Source organism: Stegodyphus dumicola, chromosome 5, assembly GCF_044657685.1.
Source record: "Stegodyphus dumicola isolate Sdum_Otavi_A_Nest chromosome 5, ASM4465768v1".
Taxonomy (NCBI): domain Eukaryota; kingdom Metazoa; phylum Arthropoda; class Arachnida; order Araneae; family Eresidae; genus Stegodyphus; species Stegodyphus dumicola.
In genome coordinates, this window is record NC_140772.1 from 226968854 (window position 1) to 226983839 (window position 14986).

Below are 14986 nucleotides of genomic sequence, written 5' to 3' on the forward strand. Positions count from 1 at the left end.
ATATAGTTAAGATTAATGCTAAAATGATGTGTGTAACTATGTTATGCTTGTGAGAAATTTCATTCGGTGATAAATGGGAAATAAATTAAAATTTTATGTCATAAATTAAAATTTTACATATTTGATTGCATACTTTGACGGATAAAGGAAACGGCATAGTCCGTAAAGAACACACAATACGTAACAATTCCAATCAAACTCGCTTCATCACCTCAAACTGTTTACCGTTGAGGAAGGCTACTAGAAAAGCTACTTTTGTTGCTATATTGTTGTTACTGCACGTCCTTTCAGAAAGTAAAATTTTCTCGACGTAACCTGTATTAAGCTACCATTTTCTTTATTTAACCAAACTTTTTCCCGCTTCGCAGTTCCACGAAATTTTCGTATTCAGTGAACAACGCTGCAAATATAATATTGCTAATGGTATAAGATCACGAACGTGACTTTTATTCGAAATGAAAAAAATAAAATTTCAAGTTTAATGCGCAATTAAATTTTTCGCTCTACGCTGTATAATAAATTATTACATTTATCTGCATATATATAAAGAATGTTTGTTTGTTTGCGATACACTCAATCACTACTATAGCTATCGTCACCAAACTTTCTACAATTCATTTCTGGGTTCTGGGAAAGGTCGACGTCCACTTTAAAATATATATATATATTTTTTTTTAAAGTGGACGTCGAAAATATTTAATTGTCAGCCAATATTTTACTCGAATTTTTGATTAAAAGCTAGGCGATCTGAAAGCTTTGCATTCCCACTCAGCAAAAGCGTAAGATATACATGTTTCAAATTTAATCACAATACTCTGCGATATAAAAACATTGTGTTGCCAGTCGGGAAAACGCAATTACTAATTTGTCTCGAATTTAACAAAAGAATCGGCTATTTAAGAAAAATGTGTTTCACTGCCCAAAATAATATATTTCAAAGTGCGTTATCTTCAACAAAGCGTAAAATATTTAATTGTCAGCCAATAACACTCACGCATCAACAAGCATTATCTTTGCTTTTGAAAGTGAATTTGTAATAGTCGTCACAAAGCGTTACTTTTGCTGTAAAATCAATTATGCCACTAGAGTGAAAATCGCTTGCTCGATTGGCACCTTAAGCACGATAAATAAAGGACATTACGAGCTTCAGAAACAAACTGGCAACGGGAAGCAAGATTGGAAAACATTCGAGTACGCACTGCTTAAACCCGTTCGTATGAAACATACGAGCGACGGGAAGCAAGATTGGAAAATATTCTAGTACGCACTGCTCGATCTAGAAAAACACTGCACGCTGATTTAAATCTTGGCGCATTCCATTACGATGCTAATTATGATTACAGTCTTTATCCAAGTGTGGTGGTTGGAACGTTATGGATACATTATAATGTATTGTAGAGTCCTCAAATTTAAGCAACAGCAGGAATGTTGCTATGCGGGTAGAAAAGTAAAATTGCCTGCACGAGATGAAAAAAAAAATATTGTGTATCCAAAAGCCTTTCAATAAACAGAAGTAAAACTCAAACAGTTTCTTTCCTTTAAGTAGCACTACAATGCATGCCGGGGAATAGCTAGTTTCAAATGTTGGCGATGGATGTTGGCGGTGGATAACGAGAACGCACTTTCCGTTCCTATGTAGACCACAAAGGTTCGATAATATTCAGGTCTGGTGACTGTGGTGGCCAGGGAAGATGGGACAACTCATCCTCGTGCTCAGAAAACCAGTCGTGGACAATGTGAGCTGTGTTAACAGGGGCTTTGTCGTCTTGGAAGACACCATCACCATCGGGGAACAAAGTTTGTACCATGGGATGAACTTAATAGGCCAAAATGTTCACATAAGTCTTGGCAGTCATGCGCCCTGACACAGTTATCATGGGGCTAGCAGAGAACCACGATATGGCTGCCCAAACCATAACAGAACCCTCGCCATGTTTCACTCTTGGCAACAAGCAATCTGTATTATAGGCTTGAGATGGCGTTCTCCAGACGTAAACTCGGCCAGAAGTGGGAAACAATGCGAAAGAAGACTCGTCAGACCATATTACTCGCTTCCACTGCTCTATAGCCCAGGCTTTATGACTTAAACACCAGCTTTTCCTATTACGGGCATGAGCATCACTGATGAGTGGCTTCTCAATTGCAGCACGGCCAGCAATTCCCTGTTTATGAAGCTCCCTTCTAATTGTTTTGGTACTCTTCCGTAACACAACATTCATTTCAGCAGTAACTTTTGCAGCTGTGGTCTTCTTATTTTTCGTCACAATTGCCTTTAATGATCGTCTGTCACGATCACTCAGGACACACTTTCGTCCGCGCTGTGATTTAGCAGATGATGTTTTTCCGCTTTTCAAATATGCGGAATAAATCTTCAATACAGTACCTCTTGAAACACTAAACACCTCGGCTACCTTGCTTACGAAAGCACCTACCATACGTGCTCCAACAATTTGCCCACGTTCGAAGTCTGTTAACTCTGACATATTGCAATGACAACCTCACATAACAGTACTCCGACAACAACTGAACTATTTAGCTTATTTACGAAGTTGTATAGGTAGCGTTAGTAGTCAAAAACGCCAGCGCTACCTACATATTTCATTAAAATCAATCTTTCTTTTCAAACATGCATTTCACAAGGTGTTTCCATATTTTTGTCCATCCAACGTAACACACAAGAGAGTACCATATGGTCCCTGGCGATCCCGAACCAATCATCGCCGGCGATGACCCTGGTCTTCTGAAGACGGGATTGTATAGCCCCGTGCCAAGACTGCCTAGTTACAGATCCGGCGTTCAAAGTTTGTGGATCGGTTGACTAACATGGAACAAGAACGGGGAAATACAGAACTGCCTCCTTTCCAAGATTCATTGTACACGTTTCTAATTGCATTGGCCTACTAAATATGTAAGGACGATGCGAAGAATTATGACTACGTATGTGTATATGTAAGATATAACAAAATACGATAGCTGCTTTAAAAAGTAATTGGCGACCTCAAAATTAGCGATTCTAAATTCTCTCCCCCTAAATTCATCTATTCTCCCAAATTCAAGGTCCTTCCATGGTTATATAACAACCTCAAATTAACCAATTATAGCTTGTCTTTACAATTACATCAGGCTTAGTATAAATACCCTTCGCAAATAAACTGCGTCATCTTCTTCTCCAAGCTTTTGCCACGCCAAGATCCACGCTGCTTTATTTATCTGTCTAAAATGATACTGTCCCGTTAATCTGCGTATATAAGAAATTATGATAAAATAATATATTTTCTACGAAGGATTATTCTAATGTGCCTGGAAATAAAGATTGTAATTAGCTGAATGTGATTTGATATGAACATCTTCGTCCAATCTTGACACTTTGGTATCGTGACTACGCATAAAAATATTACATATAAATATATAAAGTAAGAAATTTAGGAAGATGTATATACAATTCTGGGACACTCATAGAAGTAATTATTTTGGACCATACCTTATACGTGATCTTCCGTGTCGTCCCTAAATCTGTCTGATCCATTTATTCTGTATAATAAATGGCTTAATACACGACACTGATTGCTGTGTGTCTAGTTAATTTGCATCCATTACCAACTTTCTGTTGAATCGCGCATCAAACATAACATGCGCAACTCTCATTTATACACGAATATATTATTTTTATGTCCAAATGCAAATTTGACAGCTGAAATCTTAAAGAAGGCATATATTTTCGTCGTTCACGCAAAATTAAACAATTTTATTCACAAAATGCATGCTAGAATATTTATTTATAAGAAGAACAGAGCTCTTGGGTTTAATGTTTAGATTTCAACACTAACTGCAAAATGATTCCAATTAATTCTAGATGCTAACTTTAATCCGTGTGTTAAATTAATGCCTGTGAGAATCTCAACTAATTTTAACAATGCAAGTGGTGTTACAGCATTAATCTATATTTCCCGTTTCTGAATATATCGTGAATTTCGATTTGATACTCACGTTTATTTCCTCTGCTGTGATGGTCGAGAATTGTCGTCAATTTATTCGAACCAACTACATTTGGCACAACTGTTAATTAGGATTCTGATAAATCTCATTAAATCTCAGCACATAAACCACAGTCCTAATCTGCATGCAAAACAGCTCAGATTTCACCTTCAGGAATGTATTGCAGAAAACGATTTGGCTTTAGAACCTTTATTTTTTAATGATGCAAACTGAACAAATAGATTCGGTTAAGTTAGAGTAGATTATATGATTATGACAAAGCACATTAGGACTATCTGCCTAAAGGCAAGAATGCTTTAGAAGGTTTTCGTGCATCGGAACTCTGCCAAAACTACCATTATTTAACTATCATAACCATCTGTCTACTAGTGAGTTCTGAACGTACAGATGCATACTGGAATACATAACAGTAGAACATCAATCGAATGAAGCAGATATTTCTCCCGCCTTCTCAGCATGCTTTAATTAGATAGGATTAATTATTAAATAAGATGTTTTACTGAAATTATTCATTACAATCAGACTGTTTGCTTATAAGGTATTTCTTTTGCCTTCTTAGCATGCCTTCGCGGTGTAATGGCAAGCACACTCGTCGCCTATTCGAGAGGACCATGGTTCGAGTCCTGGAGAGGGCACTGTTTATTTTTCACGTATCCTGCTTAAAAAAAAAAAAAAAAAAAAAAAAAAAAGCTAATGTTTCTACAGTGGCTCTTGAACTAAAAAAAGGTGGTGGATGCTGATTCTCCACCACCAGGATTTGGCGACTGGGTACCCTAATTCCCCATCGGCTTTTAAAAGGGGGAAGTATGTCCTGAAGTCAACCGAGACAAAGCCGTTTAGTCCTTCCTGTCACCCTTGAAACTAATAGTAGTACCAGGACCTGTAGTACTGTAACATGAATGTGTCGGCAGTTGTCTCCAAGATTTGTTAATTAAAAGCCTTTATTCTTGAGTATAATTCATAATTTTCAAAACTATTTGTTGCTTTTATTCTGACAAATCAATGAGTTTTATAATTTGAACTATTTTGAAATTAAACAATATATGATACAGAAGTAAATGGTTGCTTGCGAAATAGAAAGAGATGTCATCAGTTATTTCATACGTTTAATACAAATATACTAATTTGTCTTCACAAACCGCAAGCATAAGCAACACCCACTTTGAAAATCGAACCCGTTCTATCTACTCAGAATGAAATTGCAGTACAATTTTAGCACTTAATTTTAGTCTGAATTATTAATATCTTTGATTGAGTTTCCAGTCGCGATCATTTCAGAAATTTAGTACTCTACTCAGAATGAAATTGCAGTACAATTTTAGCACTTAATTTTAGTCTGAATTATTAATATCTTTGATTGAGTTTCCAGTCACGATCATTTCAGAAATTTAGTTTAAGTAAATGGATACCAAAGTGAATCAACTATTTAAATATTATAAATTCTTCCGAATAAAAATGAGCTTAAAGATTTACATTTAGAAGACTTTCAGAGTTATTCTTAATTCTATCCATCAAAAATTTTGTTTCCATTTTCTGTTAAATGGCATACCAGTTGGGTTATAGAATACTGATCGTGGTAGTTTTTATTAGAAGTTAAATATTGTTGCGAAATGCCCAGCTGCGGTAAAATAACTTTCCTACAGTTAAGTTTAGGATTGTGTATCCATAGATCGCCAATAGATGGCGGTAGTGTTTGTTTGTAAAAAGAAACTGTGATGTCAATTATGTATATGTTTCAGTTCGTCTTTGGTGTTCGTGAATAAATGTTGTGGGGAAGAACGCTCCTCTGTTTATTACTTTAACTGCGATCCAGTCCGTTTATTAGAGATTTACACATATTTTGTTTATGGTGCCTGCAAACCGGGATTATTACGAACCAGAAAATCGACAGATTGAATATTTCGAAAATGGAGGGCGTTCTTGAACATTTGAAAAAGAAACGATCGGTTGTTAGACAATTAACTACGAAACTGATAACCAAAGTTGAATCGAATTTAGCAAATAATATTCGGCTAAATGAGAAAATTGAGATAATCGAGGATTTATATGAACAGTTAATTGAGAAAATCAATGAACTGAAAAGTTTAGATTCAGAAATAGAAACGAAAGTAACTTCGGAGGAGATTGAAAATGAAGTTACCTTAAGTCAAGAATACCAGGATAAAACTGTTATGTGGAGAGGAAGAATGCAACGATTTTTGAAGAAGAATTCGGAATCTTCTAGAACAGTTCATCAGAACGAAACGGCTAATGTTGCACTTCCAGTTGAAACGAAAACAATGAAGTTACCACGTCTGCAAATCGGAACTTATTACGGAGATTCGTGTAAATGGTTAGACTTTTAGAACCAATTCGAAAATACAATTCATAATCATAGTGGATTGAGAAAAACTGAAAAATTTGCGTACCTAAAATCCTTACTTGGAGGTAATGCTTTAGCTGCCATTTCCGGTTTCGCTTTAAGTGACCAGAATTATGATTCCGCAATAGAAATATTGAAAGAACGTTTTGGAAGACAAGATGTTGTTATCACCTCGCATATGAATAAATTATTATCCCTTGAACCAGTGGGAAACATTTCAAATGTTAAAGCACTGCGTAAGCTGTACGATGAATGCGAAGTCAACATTCGAAGTTTAGAATCGTTAAACGTTACTCCTGGAAGTTATGGAAATATTCTCTGTCCTATCATTTTGCAGAAATTTCCAGAGGAATTAAATTTGGAATTTAATCGAAGTCGAAATATGGAAGCAGGATTTGATATAAAGGAACTTATAGAATTCTTAAAAAAGGAAGTTGACTGTCGAGAAGCTGCAAGTTTAATGAACTCTGCGAAAACGAATCAGTCAAAATGAACAACGCACGAAACTTTCACACACGCACAACAACGCACGTTGAACACGTTGAACACGTTGAACGTTCACGTCAACACGTTGAACAACGCACAACGTCAAAACTTTCGTCAAAATGAACAACGCACGAAAGTTTATTCGAATTATAAACCGAAAGTTCCGACTGCTTCAGCTTTATCAACAATTGGATACAAATGTATATTTTGTGATAAAGAAGACCATACGAAATATAAATGTACTGAGGTGAACTCTGAAGAGAAACGCAACATTTTGAAACGTACAGGAAAATGTTTTCTGTGTTTTGGATGTAAACATTTAACTATCAACTGTAAGAACAAACAGTTTTGCTGCAAAAAGTGCCGCGGTAAACATCATGAAAGTGTGTGTGTAAATCCCACATCAGCTGTCTCCAGTGTGAAAAATAAGGAAACCGAAACATCGGCGGAAATTGTTCAAAATTCTTCTGCCAAAACTGGATCTAATATTATGCTTCAAACGGTGTACGCTGTGGCTGAGGGCAGAAATAAGAATTCTATTGTGAGATGTCTTCTTGACGGCGGTAGCCAAATCTCTGCAATTCGAGAAGATTTATCAAGAAAATTACAGTTACCAGTGGAAGGAGAAACTGTTTTAAATCTGCATACCTTGGGTGAAAAGAACGGGAAACATTGGCGTCGAAAGAAAGTTGAACTTACGCTCCGAAATATTAATGACCCTGAAAAATACATAAATCTCGAAGTCGTCGAAGTACCAGTCATAACAAATGCCGATATACGGATACCAGATGTAGAAATGAAATCCAAACTCCAAGCATTCGGCGTCACTTTGACAGACTGCGGCGGCGCAGATGGAATGAATCCTATTTCCGTTTTAATCGGCGCGGACATTATGTGGAAAATAGCAAGCGAAGAAATAAAAAGGATAAACAGAAATGCCGTAGCGATGAAAACCTTGTTTGGGTGGTGTATACAAGGCAGATTTTCTTCATCAGACTTTGAAATCCATGATGCGTGTTTAAACGTAAGTGCAGAAGAGAAACTTCTAAAAAGCGTCGAATCGTTTTGGGATATTGAATCTATAGGAATTAAAAATATTTCTGACGAAGAACAAAATGAAATGGCCTTGCAGATATTTAACAACTCGATTACACAAAAGGGTGATAGATACGAAGTTAGACATCCATGGAAAGATCAGAATGTGACTTTAAGAGACAATTTTAAGAATGCTGAAAGACGATTTTTAAAGCTGATCGAACAATTTAAATCAAACTTGAACTTTTATGCGCAATATAAAGAAGTGATTGACTATCAGCTTAAGGAAGAAATCGTAGAAAAGCTCGATCTTGGTACTCCATCTGGGAGACGAACTTACTACATACCTCACCGTGCTGTCATACGTGAAGATCATAATTCTACAAAGCTTCGCATTGTTTATGATGGTTCTTCAAAGGAAAAAAATCATGAATCTCTAAATGATAATTTACTACAAGGACCAAATCTTCTTCCTGAACTTTTGAAAGTTTTAATAAATTTTCGACATTATCGAATTGCATTTACGTCAGATATTGAGAAAGCGTTTTTACAAATTTCTGTTGCACCTGAAGATCGGGATTCAATGCGATTTTTATGGATTGATGAGAATTCAAGTTTGAGCAATCCGAGAATTCAAGTTTATCGGATGTGTCGTGTAATTTTTGGAGCAAAATCAAGTCCATTTTTGCTGAGCGCTTGCATTAAGCATCATATAAAGAAATTTGAAGACATCCATCCCAGAACTGTAGAAATGTTAGAAAACTTCATGTATGTTGACGATTTTATTTGTGGATCAGATACGGATGAAGAAGCTATACAGATATATCATGAAGCCAATGATATAATGAAAAAGTCATCAATGACTTTGACCAAATGGAATTCTAATTCGGATACTGTAAAAAACCAGTATAAATCAAGTGACAACTTCGTTAGCTTCAAATTGCCTGACTGTGATTCCCCCTCAAAGATTCTTGGACTTCAATGGGATACAATTAAGGATATCTTCTGTTTTAATGCAAAAGACGTTATTGATTTCATCCAGTCAAATGACCAAACAAAACGTTGTGTTTTAAAAGCTGCTTCAAAAATCTTCGATCGTATTAGGTTTCTTGCTCCATATGTTATTCAAGCAAAAGTTCTGTTTCAGGATTTATGGCTGAAACATGTTGATTGGGATGAAATTATCCCACCAGAATTGCAAGACAAGTGGAACAAATGGTATAGGCAACTATGTGATCTACCTAATATCCAGATACCAGGGTGGTATTTTCGTGATGTTGATGAAACGCCTGAAACACTGGAACTACATTGTTTTTGTGATTCATCTCAAAGTGCTTACGGAGCAGCAGTGTACGTGAAATTCCGTAGCTTAAAATATTGTGGAACAAGTTTAGTGATAGCCAAGAGCAGAGTGGCTCCCCTGAAAAAATTATCTTTACCAAGACTCGAGCTTATGGCAGCAGTGTTAGGTGCAAGACTTGTAACTACAGTCCGTGTGCATTTTCCTCAAGCTAAGATTCATTTATGGACAGATTCTCTTATTGTGCTTCATTGGATAAAAAACTCACCACGGCGATGGAAAACATTCGTACAAAATCGAGTGTCTGAAATTCAAGACAAAACATCCCCGAGCATGTGGCATCATTGTCTTGGCTCAGATAATCCGGCCGATAAAATTACACGCGGTGTTAAAGTGAGTGATCTTGTAGTAGATCAAGTGTGGTGGCATGGACCTCCATGGCTTCATCAAGATGAAATAAATTGGCCTAAAGTGAACAAGCATTGTAACATAGTAGATAGTGTTGAAGAAAGAGTTGTGACTCAAGTTACTAGCAGTGTTCAACCTTTACAACCTGTGTTTAAAATAGAAAACTTTAGTGACTTAGGTAAACTTTTAAGAGTCACGTCATATGTATTTAGATTCATTAATAATTTAAAGTCACAGAATAAAGTGATAGGTCCTGTGACCAAAAATGAAATATGTAATGCTATGTGTTATTGGATTATCTTATCACAAGGTGAGTATTTTTTTGAAGAGTTGAATGATGTTAAATGTAAAAAACCATTGTCTCATAATTCCAAATTGTTTGGGTTAAATCCAGTAATGGATGAAAAGGGTTGTTTAAGAGTTGGAAGTAGATTAGTGAAATCATCATTAGAAGTCGATGAAATTCAGCCTATAATATTACCAAATAATTATTTTTCTCGTTTAATTATTTTGAATTGTCATGAAAAGGTACTTCATAGTGGTGTAAATGAAACTTTAGTGCAAGTAAGAGGGAAATTTTGGATTTTAAAAGCTAGACATTTTGTAAAATCTGTGTTACATGATTGTAGATTTTGTAAAAAATATAATGCTAAAGCTGGACACGAGATATCGGCTCCTCTTCCAGCTGACCGAGTGGAGAAAGCTCAACCATTTGAGGTAAGTGGCATAGATTTCGCTAACCCTTTGTATTTAAAGGATGGTACAAAAGTGTATATTTCATTGTTTACCTGTGCAGTGACTCGAGGAGTCCATTTAGAATTGTTATCAAATTTTAGTACAGAGTGCTTCATTCAAGCCTTACGTAGATTTTTTGCACGTAGGGGTATTTGTAGAGTTACATATTCTGATAATGCTAAAACCTTTAAAACTGCTGATCGTGAATTAAAATATTTGTATAAATTATGTAAAGATGAAAAGGTTCTAAATTTCCTTGGTAAAAATGGGTTTGAATGGAAATTTATTGTAGAAGGTGCTCCTTGGTGGGGCGGATTCTGGAAACGTTTGGTAAGATCTGTAAAAACTTGTTTAAAACGTATCTTAGGTAAAGCTTCTTTATATTATGAAGAACTGTATACTGTGTTAGTTGAAGTTGAAGCTGTTATTAATTCTAGACCTATAACGTATGTATACAATGAACCAAATGAACCTGATCCTCTTTCACCATCTCATTTTATAACTGGATCTAGATTGACTGTTTTACCTTCACCTGAATCTAAACTAGAATCTACAAGATCTCAGTTGATTAAAAGATGGAAGCATAAGCAATTAATATTAGAGCATTTTTGGAAAAGGTTTTATAAAGAATATTTGTTAGAATTAAGATCAGTCATGTTTCCAAAACCTCCAAAGAATTCTCCCGTGTTTAAAATTAATGATGTTGTACGAGAAGATAATGTGAAACGCTGTAACTGGAAGATAGGTAGGATTAAGGAATTATTTCATGGAAGAGATGATAGAATTAGATCTTGTGAGATTCAGTTGGATAAGGGTGTTGTTAGAAGACCAATTGAAAGACTTTATAATCTTGAAGTTCAATAAAATTGATACATCCGTTACGGATGCATGGAGGGGGGTGTTAAGTTTAGGATTGTGTATCCATAGACCGCCAATAGATGGCGGTAGTGTTTGTTTGTAAAAAGAAACTGTGATGTCAATTATGTATATGTTTCAGTTCGTCTTTGGTGTTCGTGAATAAATGTTGTGTGGAAGAACGCTCCTCTGTTTATTACTTTAACTGCGATCCAGTCCGTTTATTAGAGATTTACACATATTTTGTTTACCTACAAAGCAGATTCGGGCTTGCCATATTTGGCGCGAAATCGCTCATTTGGCGACAAAATTGGCGATATGCCATAGACGGAGTGAGACTATTCTATAACGCGTTTTCAGCGGTTGTCTCGGGAATATTCTCGAAGGTAGGTTAAAGCTTTATATGCCCTGCCAGTCCTAGAAGAAGTTAGTGTACTTTAGTAACTTGACATCAGAGATTAGCTTGAGAACCATAGACCATTCGTAGCCTGAAGGCTTTGTTTCTGATTATTTCACCGCGTTTGTCGTAGTTTTTCGATGACTGGAATTTGTCTCACAAGCTGTCTTGTGTAATATTGGCAAATAAATTGTGTTTTGATTCTTCATCAAGAGTTATCATCAATTACTCCCAATCTACGAACCCACAGAAAGCAACAATACTAAGTATTACTTAATTTAAAAATAGAAAGAAACAATACATAGTATTAATACTAAGAGCGTTTCCTAGAGGTATAGGTTCGAGTCCCAACATCAAAAATAACATAATGTCTCTACAGAGCGATCGGAAATTACTGATAAGAGTCGATGCAATATATATGAAAAATTGGAGGGAGCTTTTGGGAAATTTGCATCGCACAATTTTTTCCCGGATGCTACCGAATAAGAAACATATCGGAAAAAAAGTTATGGAGCGAGAATATTTGAGAAGATGCTAATAATAAAATGTCGTCAGTTTTCGTTGCTATTTTTGACTTTTATTTCTATTTAATGTTTTATTCAAACACAACAAATAGTTTCACCTGAGCAATTCTTTCAAACATTTTTTCAATATGTGTACCAGATTTCAATGAAACGAATTTACCCATGTAAATTCTCACTTGAGAAACTATTATTATACTTGTTTCCATGCATCTCTATTCATAATGAAAACTGCATTTAACTAAATATCTGCCAGTTAACTAAAACTCTTAGTCTATATTATTAAAATCTGTGCCCGTCTAACTGTTTGTTTATTTGTTTGTTTGTAACATCATCTCCTCCGGAACGGCGAGGAGTTGAGTTTCGAGAAAGGACGCCCGATTTCCCAAAATTAGTGAGAAGCCATTTCGACAATTCTCATCTTCGTATCACTTAAAAACTCTGAAAATGCTAATTTTCGCACTCATTTTTCTGAGTGGCAGCCATGATAACAAGTCCACGAAATACGTTACGAGAAGCACAGGATTACGTCTATTGTTGGCATGGTTCTTGAGCACCATATCGTTGACAATACGAAGCACAGGATTACGTGTATCATTGGCATGGTTCTTGAGCAGCATATAGTTCACAATATGAAGCACAGGATTACGTCTATCATTGGCATGGATTTTGAGCGCCATATAGCTCACAATACAAAGCACAGGGTTACGTCTATCGTTGGCATAGTTCTTGAGCACCATATGGTTGACAATAAGACTTGGTTATGTTCCGTCTCAATTTTGATGAAGAATCCACCGGAGAACAGATTCGAAGTCTTTTCGCCATTCTTCCCTTACTTCAAGTCACTCAAGAGCACTTTGGGCACTCCGTTTAAGTGCACCCCTGGCCACAACGACACTATAAACCTACATAATTCAAGCCTTCTCCAGGATTCATACACAAGCTCAACGATACCGCAGCTCCAATTACTAAACCGATCAAGGTGGCATATACATGTAGACTATACAGTGTGTTACACTTAATAAACTGTTCAAGATTTCAGAATCAGATTTTGAAAGTTTTTTTTTTAATTTAAATTTTCAGATTAAGTCGTAATGGCAATTTATTTATAAAGCGAGTTGACTTTTATTTATTTAGATATGGGATCTTGCATAATGCATATTTTGTAAGATTAAAGTTGAAAAGACCTTTAAGTTAAAATTTTTATTTAAATCACTAGTGAACGTTTTCAACAAGGATTAATAAACGAGACAAGGAACTTTTGAAATGAGGAAGGAACTTCTAACGAGGAACTTTAGAAATAAGGTGAAATAGGTACGTGAAGTATCACATAAACCAGTTACGTTAAACATTTACTAATAAATGATTTTTTGTGATTTATTTTCAGTCAACTGTAGAATAAAATAAATTTAACAAACATTACTAATGCTGAAATGTTATTTTTAAAAAATTGCTTCCAAAATTTTTCGCTCGCCGCTTTTGATAAATAAGTGCAATATATTATATACATCGTAATACAAATCCAGCATCATCTTTTTCCCTTATTCATACAGCGCCACACCAACAGCATTGGGTAAAGACGAAAAAGAAAGATTAAATAATGGTGAGGAAACTTAAGAATATTTTTACTTAAAGCCCCCTTTTTTTTTCAGAAAGTGTTCCAGATGTTTACAAAATGATTTCAAATGTTTCAGGAATATGTTGACTATCAAAAAGGCAAACAGCAGCTGGCAGTGATTATTTCTCTCATCTGGGAATTTAAGTTCCTCATTTATTTAACTCTCTAGGATAGCTTTTGTTTTTATTATTAATATACGAGTACTTTTAAATATTTACTTATTTTCCTATAAGTTGCCGATAGGGACTTTTAAACTACCTGGATTTCGGCTTAGATTCTTAAATAATAGATAATGATTGCTTGTAAATATTGGAGTTTGGAGTTGTTGTGCTTCGGAGAGGACGTTACAAAACATTTAATATCCGTCAGCTAGATGCATAATTGCCTTTTAACTTTAACTGTACTTTATAAATGCTATGCCTTTATGAGGCTTATCTCCCTCCTTTCTGCATGCAATCCTGGTGTAACGATAGCACATTCGGTGCGTATTGTCCAGGTTCGTGTCCTGGCGAGGCCATTACTCATTTTTCACGTCTCCTGCTTCAAAATAACTTAATGTCTCTACAGCGGCATCCGAAGAGGGGGGTGGTGGTGGATGATGATTCTTCACCAAAAGGATTTGGCGATTAGGCCTCCTAATCCCCAGTCGTCCCTTGAAAGGGAGGGTATATGAGGTTTTCTCTCCTTCGTTCCAGCATGTCTTCGTCGTGTAAAGATAGCACACTCGACGCATATTTGAGAAGTTCACGTTCGAGTCCTCTCTCCTATTGCACACTTTTCACATCTTCTGCTCCAAAAATACCTAATGGTCTACCAATAGAGCTATTATTATTACAATCCCGGATACCTATTATTATTATTATAGCTATTACTATTACTTGATAACTGAGCTAGTTAGGCACAACAGCGGGTAAGGTTAGTGATAAAGTCGCTGAATACTGATAGTTTGACATCGGTTCGATTGCGAGCAAACATGCTGTGGTCTCCATGGTTTTTCCCATGTGTAATGCGGATGCTAGCCAGTTTGCCCTAGAAATCCTCTCTTCGTCCACGATGGTATCTCTTCCCTTAGACAAATAGTTAACCTTCGAGTGCTTTACCGTAATCAAATAAATCTAAACCTAACTCATAATTTTGTCTATGTGATTATGGCGAAACGTCGAGGGTTATCTGCCTAAAGGAAATGGATGCTTCTGTGGAGAACTATTTAAGGGAAACTGGCTCGCATGCATGTTACACATGAGAAAAACCACGAAAACGTCCATGCAGCTAG

The 14986-nt window shown here is 35.9% G+C and overlaps 1 protein-coding gene across 1 annotated transcript in view; it reads right to left on the reverse strand.

The window, feature by feature from the left end:
• Positions 1-14986, reverse strand: part of LOC118192828 (adhesion molecule nephrin-like) — a 534505-nt gene that overhangs the window by 335454 nt on the left and 184065 nt on the right. The gene's annotated exons all lie outside the window — the stretch shown is intronic.